This window comes from Somniosus microcephalus, chromosome 13 (genome assembly GCF_052327205.1).
Source record: "Somniosus microcephalus isolate GS21.2 chromosome 13, FLI_Smic_1.0, whole genome shotgun sequence".
In the NCBI taxonomy this organism is placed as follows: Eukaryota; Metazoa; Chordata; class Chondrichthyes; order Squaliformes; family Somniosidae; genus Somniosus; species Somniosus microcephalus.
In genome coordinates this window covers 189,104,642-189,112,552 of record NC_140999.1, presented here as the reverse complement: position 1 = coordinate 189,112,552, position 7,911 = coordinate 189,104,642, and positions in this window count along the sequence as shown.

The window sequence follows — 7,911 nt, the reverse complement described above, 5'->3', positions numbered from 1 at the left end:
CCACTCCGCGAAACCCCGAGCGCCCAACAAACATTCCGCGCTGCAAATCACACAGCCTGAGTCTCAGTGCAGCTCCCTGGGAGTCGACAGGGTTCCCATTCCCACTCCCATTTCCTCTCCTACTCCCCATTCCCACTCCCTTTCCCTCTCACATTCCCATCTGATTCTCTAATGCTCTCAAAACCCCACAGAATCCCAACCTGTCACTGTTTCCTCCTTTTCTAATCATTCCTATAATTCTGATTGTAATAGAATGGAAATAAACATTTCCCTTTGAATTGCAACAACCCCAGGATTATTCCAAAAGGACATGAGACATAGAAGAAAACAAAAATTTTATTTTACATCACCGATTGTTAAACTATTTTATTTTCAATTTGTGCATCCTTCTAAAATGAATATTCCTCTTAAAAAGTTCTATGTTAATTTTTTAATTGTATGTGCATAGGTGTCCACTCAGGAGTAGAGAAAGGTTAAAAGTGAGATTAATGGTCAAAAAGAGTGAGAGATCAAAAATCCTTTAAATGTAAACTGTTTTTAAGAGCATGTTGCATTAAAATAGGCTGAAATTCTAGACCAAACTGAGAGTATCTCTGCAACTGAATGATTCTTGGCACAAGTACGTGTTCTTTGCATTACAAATCATTAAAAGTTGCGACACAGGTTAGCAAGGCCATTAAAAAAGCAAACCAAGCACTAGGGTTTATTTCTAGAGGGATAGAATTGAAAAGTAGGGAGGTTATGCTAAACCTGTATCGAACCTTGATTAGACCACACTTGGAGTACTGCGTACAGTTCTGGTCGCCATATTATTAAAAAGCCATAGAGGCACCAGAGAGGGTGCAGAGAAGATTTACAAGGATGATACCAGAAATGCGAGGGTATACATATCAGGAAAGGATGAACAGGCTGGGTCTCTTTTCTCTTTTCATACAGACCCCAGCATCTGCAATATTTGACCCCTTGTGACCCCACCTCATTGTTCTTTGATGTAATGTTTCCCTGACTGACCTGTTTGGACACCATTCACACCTTTGACTGCTGTGATTATCTCTCTGCCGAGGTGTGATAAATGGCAGTTGGAAAGGTTACCTGTAAACATCTGACATGATTCTCTGACTATATAAGCTGTGTCTTTGTGCATTTCTCCACTTCACCTGAAGAAGGAGCAGCGCTCCGAAAGCTTGTGATTTCAAATAAAGCTGTTGGACTATAACCTAGTGTTGTGTGACTTCTTACATTTGAAAAAAGGTTGAGGGGTGACCTAATAGAGGTCTTTAAAATTATGAAAGGTTTTGAAGGAGTAGAAACAGAGAGTGTTTCCACTTGTGGGGAAGAGCAAAGCTAGAGGCCATCAATATAAGATAGTCACCAAGAAATCCAATAGGGAATTCAGAAGAAACTTCTTTATCCAGAGAGTGGTGAGAATGTGGAACTCGCTACCACAGGGAGTGGTTGAAGCGAATAGTATAGATGCATTTAAGGGGGAGGCTAGACAAGTATATGAGGGAGAAGGGAATAGAGGGTTACGCTAATTGTTGTGTATGTACCTTTAAGAGAATAACTGGTCTCAGGCTGCAGTGCCGGCAGTGACCACCCCTGTATAAAAGGCGCTAGCGAGCCTATGTAGTTTCAGTTTCCCGATTGACTTCAATCAGTAAAGACTTGTTTTGTTCAACTCCTGCTGTCCATGTCTCAATCATACACGGATATAATACTGGCGACGAGCAGATACGAACTTACCTACAGTCTGCACCACCTCCTGGGATCCATTCCTGCAGCGAAGTGAGCAGAGGTCGAGGCCAGAAGGAAGAAAGAAGCAGTAGAAACGGGCGTCGACCATGGGCATCCGCCCCTGTGTTAGCAGAGTTGAAGATTGCTGGAGAAGCTGTCGAAAGCGGGGCCTGGTTCCTGTCGACGGTGCTTCAGCTAATCGGGCTGGTGGCAGGTAGTACACTGATCCTTCCTGGGCTGCGGCGGTCTAGAACTCGAGCGGGTGGCTTGCAACGGGGCCGAGCAGCGTTGTCGGGAAGAGGAGAGAGAGAGGGTGGAGCACACAGGGCGCGGCCGGTGCTACGAAGCCGGGCTGCGTATAGACCGAGAAGAGGGAGGCAAGAGTCCCACAGGGTTGTTCCACGATGGGAAAATAATAAAAAAAGAAATATTAAACGCGCAGGAAACCGCGAGGAGCTGCAGGTTGCAACGGAAACCGCGGAAAGCAGCGCTAGCAACAGCGGGGAAGAAGGCAAAGCGCGGGAGGCGCCATCTTAATCAGTGGGGAAGAAGGCAAAGAAGTGGGGAGGCGCCATTTTAGATTTTCAAGATGCCGAAGACTGGCTGTATCACTGCCTTTGATAATACAATAGAGGACTGGACCACGTATGTGGAAAGAGTCGAGGTATACTGCGAGGCAAACGAAATAGCCGATGAGAAAAAGGCATCGGTATTGCTAAACTTAATGGGCGCTAGAACGTACGGCCTATTGCGGGACCTGATTACTCCAGCCAAACCGAAGGCGAAGAGTTTTAACAAAATTGTTGCTGTCCTACAGGAACACCTAAACCCTGCACCACTGTTGATAGCAGAAAGATTTAAATTCCACAGGAGAACTCAGCATAAAGATGAGAGCAATGCTGAGTACCTTACGGAACTACGCAAGCTATCAAAGCACTGCCAGTTCGGAGCAGGACTGGCAGATACCCTACGGGACAAATTTGTCTGTGGACTCCTGAGTGAAGGAACACAGAAGAAGTTACTCTCAGAGAAAGAGCTGACGCTAGATAAGGCTTTCAGCGTAGCAGTATCGTACGAAGCAGCAGCCAGGGGAGCTGCGGAAATACAACAAAAGCCACAGGAATACGGCACCCACGAAATGACATGGGGATTTGCAAAATGTTATCACTGCGGCAGAACTAACCATGACCAGAAGGACTGCTGGTCCAAGGACAAAATATGCAGGCAATGCGGAAAGATGGGACACATTGCACGAGTTTGCAGGTCTGGGAAGAAGACCAGCGACAACAAAAAGGCTACTAAGGAACCGTACAAGAAAGTACAAAAGATGACGGACAGTAGTTCCGAAGACCAGATGAGCGATAGTGAATCCAGGAACAAGAGACTAAGCTGTCTCAAACTTCACAATGTAATCGCAAAAGAGGATCATCGAACCATTTGGGTCACCCTCACGATAGCAGGGTCCCAAGTTAAAATGGAATTGGATACAGGATCAGCGCTAACCGTCATGAATCGACGAGACTACGAGCGGCTATTCTCACACATACCCTTGAGAGAGACATCCATCATCTTGGCGACGTAAAGGGGGCAAAAAGTATACCCCAGAGGAAAAATAAGGGTGCCTGTCGAATACAACGGCAAGAAAATACGGAAATTGTATCTCTACACACTGCAAAATGGTGGACCACCGTTATTGGGACGTGAATGGATCAGGAAGATAAGCTTAGATTGCCACTCCATTCATGCAATGACGGTGGATGGTAAAAAAGATGAAGACGTCACTCCTGGACGATTGTCAACAATCTTAGCTGACGCCAAAGAGGTATTTCAACAAGAACTGGGCACTCTTAAAGGCGTAACCGCCTCGATAAAAATAGAAGAGAATGCAATTCCCAAGTTTTTCAAAGCAAGACCGGTACCATATGCAATTCGCCCAGCCGTCGAGGCAGAGCTGGAGAATCTGGAGAAAGCAGGCGTGTTGTTTAAGGTCGACTGGAGCGAGTGGGCGACACCCATCGTTCCTGTCATGAAGAAAACGTTAAGCAATAAGTCTGAGGAGCCAAGGAAGGTTCGCATCTGTGGGGACTTCAAGGTGACTGTGAACCCAGTCCTTCACACAGTACAATATCCTCTTCCAAGGATAGAAGACATCTTCGCCTCACTATCTGGAGGGAAGCGTTTTACAAAAATTGACCTAGCACAAGCATATTTGCAGATGGAGGTTGAAGAATCCTCTAGGAAGTATCTCACGATAAACACACATCGATTGGTATTCGGAGTAGCATCGACTCCGGCGATAAGGCAAAGAGCGATGGAACAAGTCCTGCAAGGGATTCCGGGGACTCAGTGTTACTTGGACGACATCCTTGTGACAGGTGAAGATGACAGTGAACACCTTAACAACCTAGAACAGGTGCTCATTAGACTACGGGAACATGGGCTACGAGCCAACCGCCCCAAGTGCGAGTTTTTTAAGAAACAAATATCGTATTGTGGCCACGTGATTGATGAAGAGGGATTACATAAGTCCCCTGACAAAATTGAAGCAGTTGTTAAGGCCCCAGCACCTGAAAATGTGTCGCAACTGAGGTCATTCCTCGGATTGGTGAATTACTACCATAAGTTTTTACCGAATTTGTCCACAATTCTGCACCCACTGAACGCCCTACTACGAACGGGAGTGGCATGGAAATGGAGCAATGACTGTAAGCGGGCCTTTCAGAAGAGTAAGGACTTAATCACTTCAAGAGAAGTATTGGCTCACTACAACCCAGCACTGCCGATTAGACTGGCGTGTGATGCGTCTCCCTACAGCATTGGGGCGGTACTGTCACATAAATTCCTTGATGGTTTAGAGAGGCCGATAGCTTTTGCGTCACGCTCGTTAACTTCTGCCGAGCGTAACTACGCCCAGATTGACAGAGAGACCCTCAGCCTAGTGTGGGGGGTGAAGAAGTTCAATCACTACCTGTACGGTCAAAAATTTACTCTACTAACCGATCATCAACCTCTTGTCTTCATTTTCAACCCTCAGAAGGGCGTACCGATAATGACAGCGCAACGGCTGCAGAGGTGGTCCCTTTTCCTAGGGGCACACCAATATGACATCGAGTACAAAGGAACTAAACAGCATGGGAATGCTGATGGATTGTCGCGCCTACCGTTGCCGACGGTGGAAGAAGACCTTGCAGTGGATCCAATGGAGATATTCCACTCGACCATAGTCGAATGTCTCCCTGTGACGAATGCAAACATAGAAAAGGAAACACGAAATGACCCGACACTATCCCGGGTCTATGATTTAAGGGTGAAGGGATGGCCAGCACATGGCGAACCACTGCTGCCAGCATTCTCGCCGAGAAGAGAACAGCTGTCAGTGTGCAGAGGAACCTTGATGTGTGGATCCAGAGTAGTAATTCCACCTAAGTTGATGGATAGAGTGCTCAATGAGCTTCATGAGGGTCATCTGGGTGGGGTAAAAATGAAGAACTTAGCCAGAGCGTTTGTGTGGTGGCCGGGAATCGATAGAGAAATCGAAGAGATGACCAAGAGCTGTGCAGGATGCCAGAAGGTCCAAAACGCCCCACCACAAGCTCCTCTACATCCATGGGAGTGGCCCTCATCTCCATGGCAAAGGGTGCACATTGATTTTGCTGGTCCCTTCATGGACTCAATGTTTTTAATTGCGGTGGATGCACATTCAAAGTGGCCAGAGGTAATAAAAATGTCCTCAACCACCACAGAAAAAAACATCACAGTTTTACGAACCATATTCGCCAGGAATGGGCTGCCTGAACAGATTTGCTCTGACAATGGCCCACAGTTTGTGTCTGAAGAGTTCCGGAGGTTCTTAAAGAACAATGGTGTTAAGCATTACACATCTGCCCCATATCATCCAGCCACTAATGGATTGGCTGAGAGGTTTGTTCAAACATTCAAGAAGGCTATCAAGGCAATGTGTAATGAAGATATACCCCTACAACACAAGGTGGACAACTTCTTGTTTGCCTACCGGAATGCAACACATGCGGTTACCAACCAAACTCCAGTCATGATGTTCTTCAATCGAAGACTACGATGCCGCTTGGATTTGGTTAAGCCAAACGTCCGAAGAGATGTGGAGAACAGGCAGTTTCAGAATATGAATGAAAGGCCGACCAGGAGTTTTAAGATAGGTCAACCAGTTTTGGCCCGGGACTACCGCACTGAGAAATGGCAGCCAGGAATGATTTGTACACGGCAAGGACCTCTCATGTATACCGTGGACGTTGGAGAGAGCATTGTAAGACGCCATGCTGACCAGATTCTAGAGTCACTGGAAAACGTCAACTCCACACCACGATCTGATACACCTGGCAATGAAATCAACGTACCAATTGCAGCTACCGCAGAATCGGTGATATTGGAAGCAGATGAACCAAACAACGACATTGATCCCGACTCAACCTTGCCAGAAGAACCTGATACCCCAAAGAGGCGTTATCCAGACAGAATCAGGAAGCCCCCTCAAAGACTGAACTTATAATTGCTTAAACTCAACCAATGTATCTAGCAACCGTAATTGTGATTGTAATTAGTTATCATTTAGTTGTTAAATGAATGTTATGTACTGTTTATCTAAAAGGGGAGGAATTGTTGTGTATGTACCTTTAAGAGAATAACTGGTCTCAGACTGCAGTACCGGCAGTGACCACCCCTGTATAAAAGGTGCTGGTGAGCCTATGTAGTTTCAGTTTCCCGATTGACTTCAATCAATAAAGACTTGTTTTGTTCAACTCCTGCTGTCCGTGTCTCAATCATACACGGACATAATACTGATAGATTTAGATGAGGAAAGACGGGAGGAGGCTCGAGTGGAGCATAAACACCGGCACGGACTGGTTGGGCCGAATGGCCTGTTTCTGTGCCGTATCTTGTATGTAATCCTATGTAAGCACGATTGTGGTGTCATACAGGTTATTAAATATTTATTAGTATTCATGAGTTAATATTGAACAAGACGAGCTGTGAGATTTTCAGCAGAGTGCCATTTGCCCAAGGCTCCAGTTCATGCCATTACCTAAACAAGGCTAAAATCAAGAAGGGTTTCGACCTGAAACGTTAACTCTGTTTCTCTCTCCACGGATGTTGCCTGGCCTGCTGAGTTTTTCCAGCGTTTTCTGTTGTTATTTAAAATCAGGCAAGCTATGCGAGTTCTATGGGCTACTAGAAATAAAGAAGTGGTGTCAATGTATAACAAAAACGGAAAATGCTGGAAATAGCCAGTCAGGCAGCATCTGTGGAGAAAAAAACAGAGTTAACATTTCAGGTCGACGACCTTTCCTCAGACTCCTGTTTCACCAGTTCTGATGAAGAAGGGTCACCGACCTGAAAGGTTAACTCTGTTTCTCTCTGCACAGATGCTGCCTGGCCTGTTGAGTATTTCCAGTTTTTTAGTACATTGTCATTTATTACAGAATAGCCACACTCGCTTCCAGTCCCTGCTCAAGCTCTTGTTATTTGAGGGAAGGATGTGTAGGGATGATATGGCAGCCGCTATATTGGATCAAGCTGGGAACAGTTGTATAGGACACACCAAGAATGGCAGAATGAATAGCTGTCAATGTTTAGGACCGACTATCAAGATCTATGGTGCAAATCAATGTTTCCAGTCAATCCTATTTTTAATTTAAACACGGGAATGGGATATATTGGCCTAGAAATTCGGTGGAGCCCCAAACGGGGCGCCAAGCTCGCCTGGGCGCCGGAATTACCGTTGCGAACAGAGCCGTTGCGCCTGCCGGAAATTCAGTTTGAGCACCCCAAGAAGGACGCAGGGCGCTGCTCGAGGTGCCCCGCATCCCTCTTGGGGCGCTGAAACTGAATATTGGGGCGCTGAAATTGAATATCGCAGCGCAACGTGCCGCAGCGCCATAAGCTGCGGCACGGCGCGCTGCGGTACTGCAAGCCTTCCTCCCCTTCTTAAGGGGGAGGGGCCTGCACCAGCGCGATGAGCGATCGCGAGTGCCAGCAAAAGAGCCGGCACCGAGGAGAAGTGCCGGGAACTCGGGACACAGCCGGCACTGCCCGGGGGGGGGGGGGGGGGGGGGGGGATCAGGAGGCCGGGGACGGAGGTGCTGGCAGGCGGCCACCGAAAAAATGGCCGCCCCGCACCTCCGCCTTAATTTGCGCCACTAC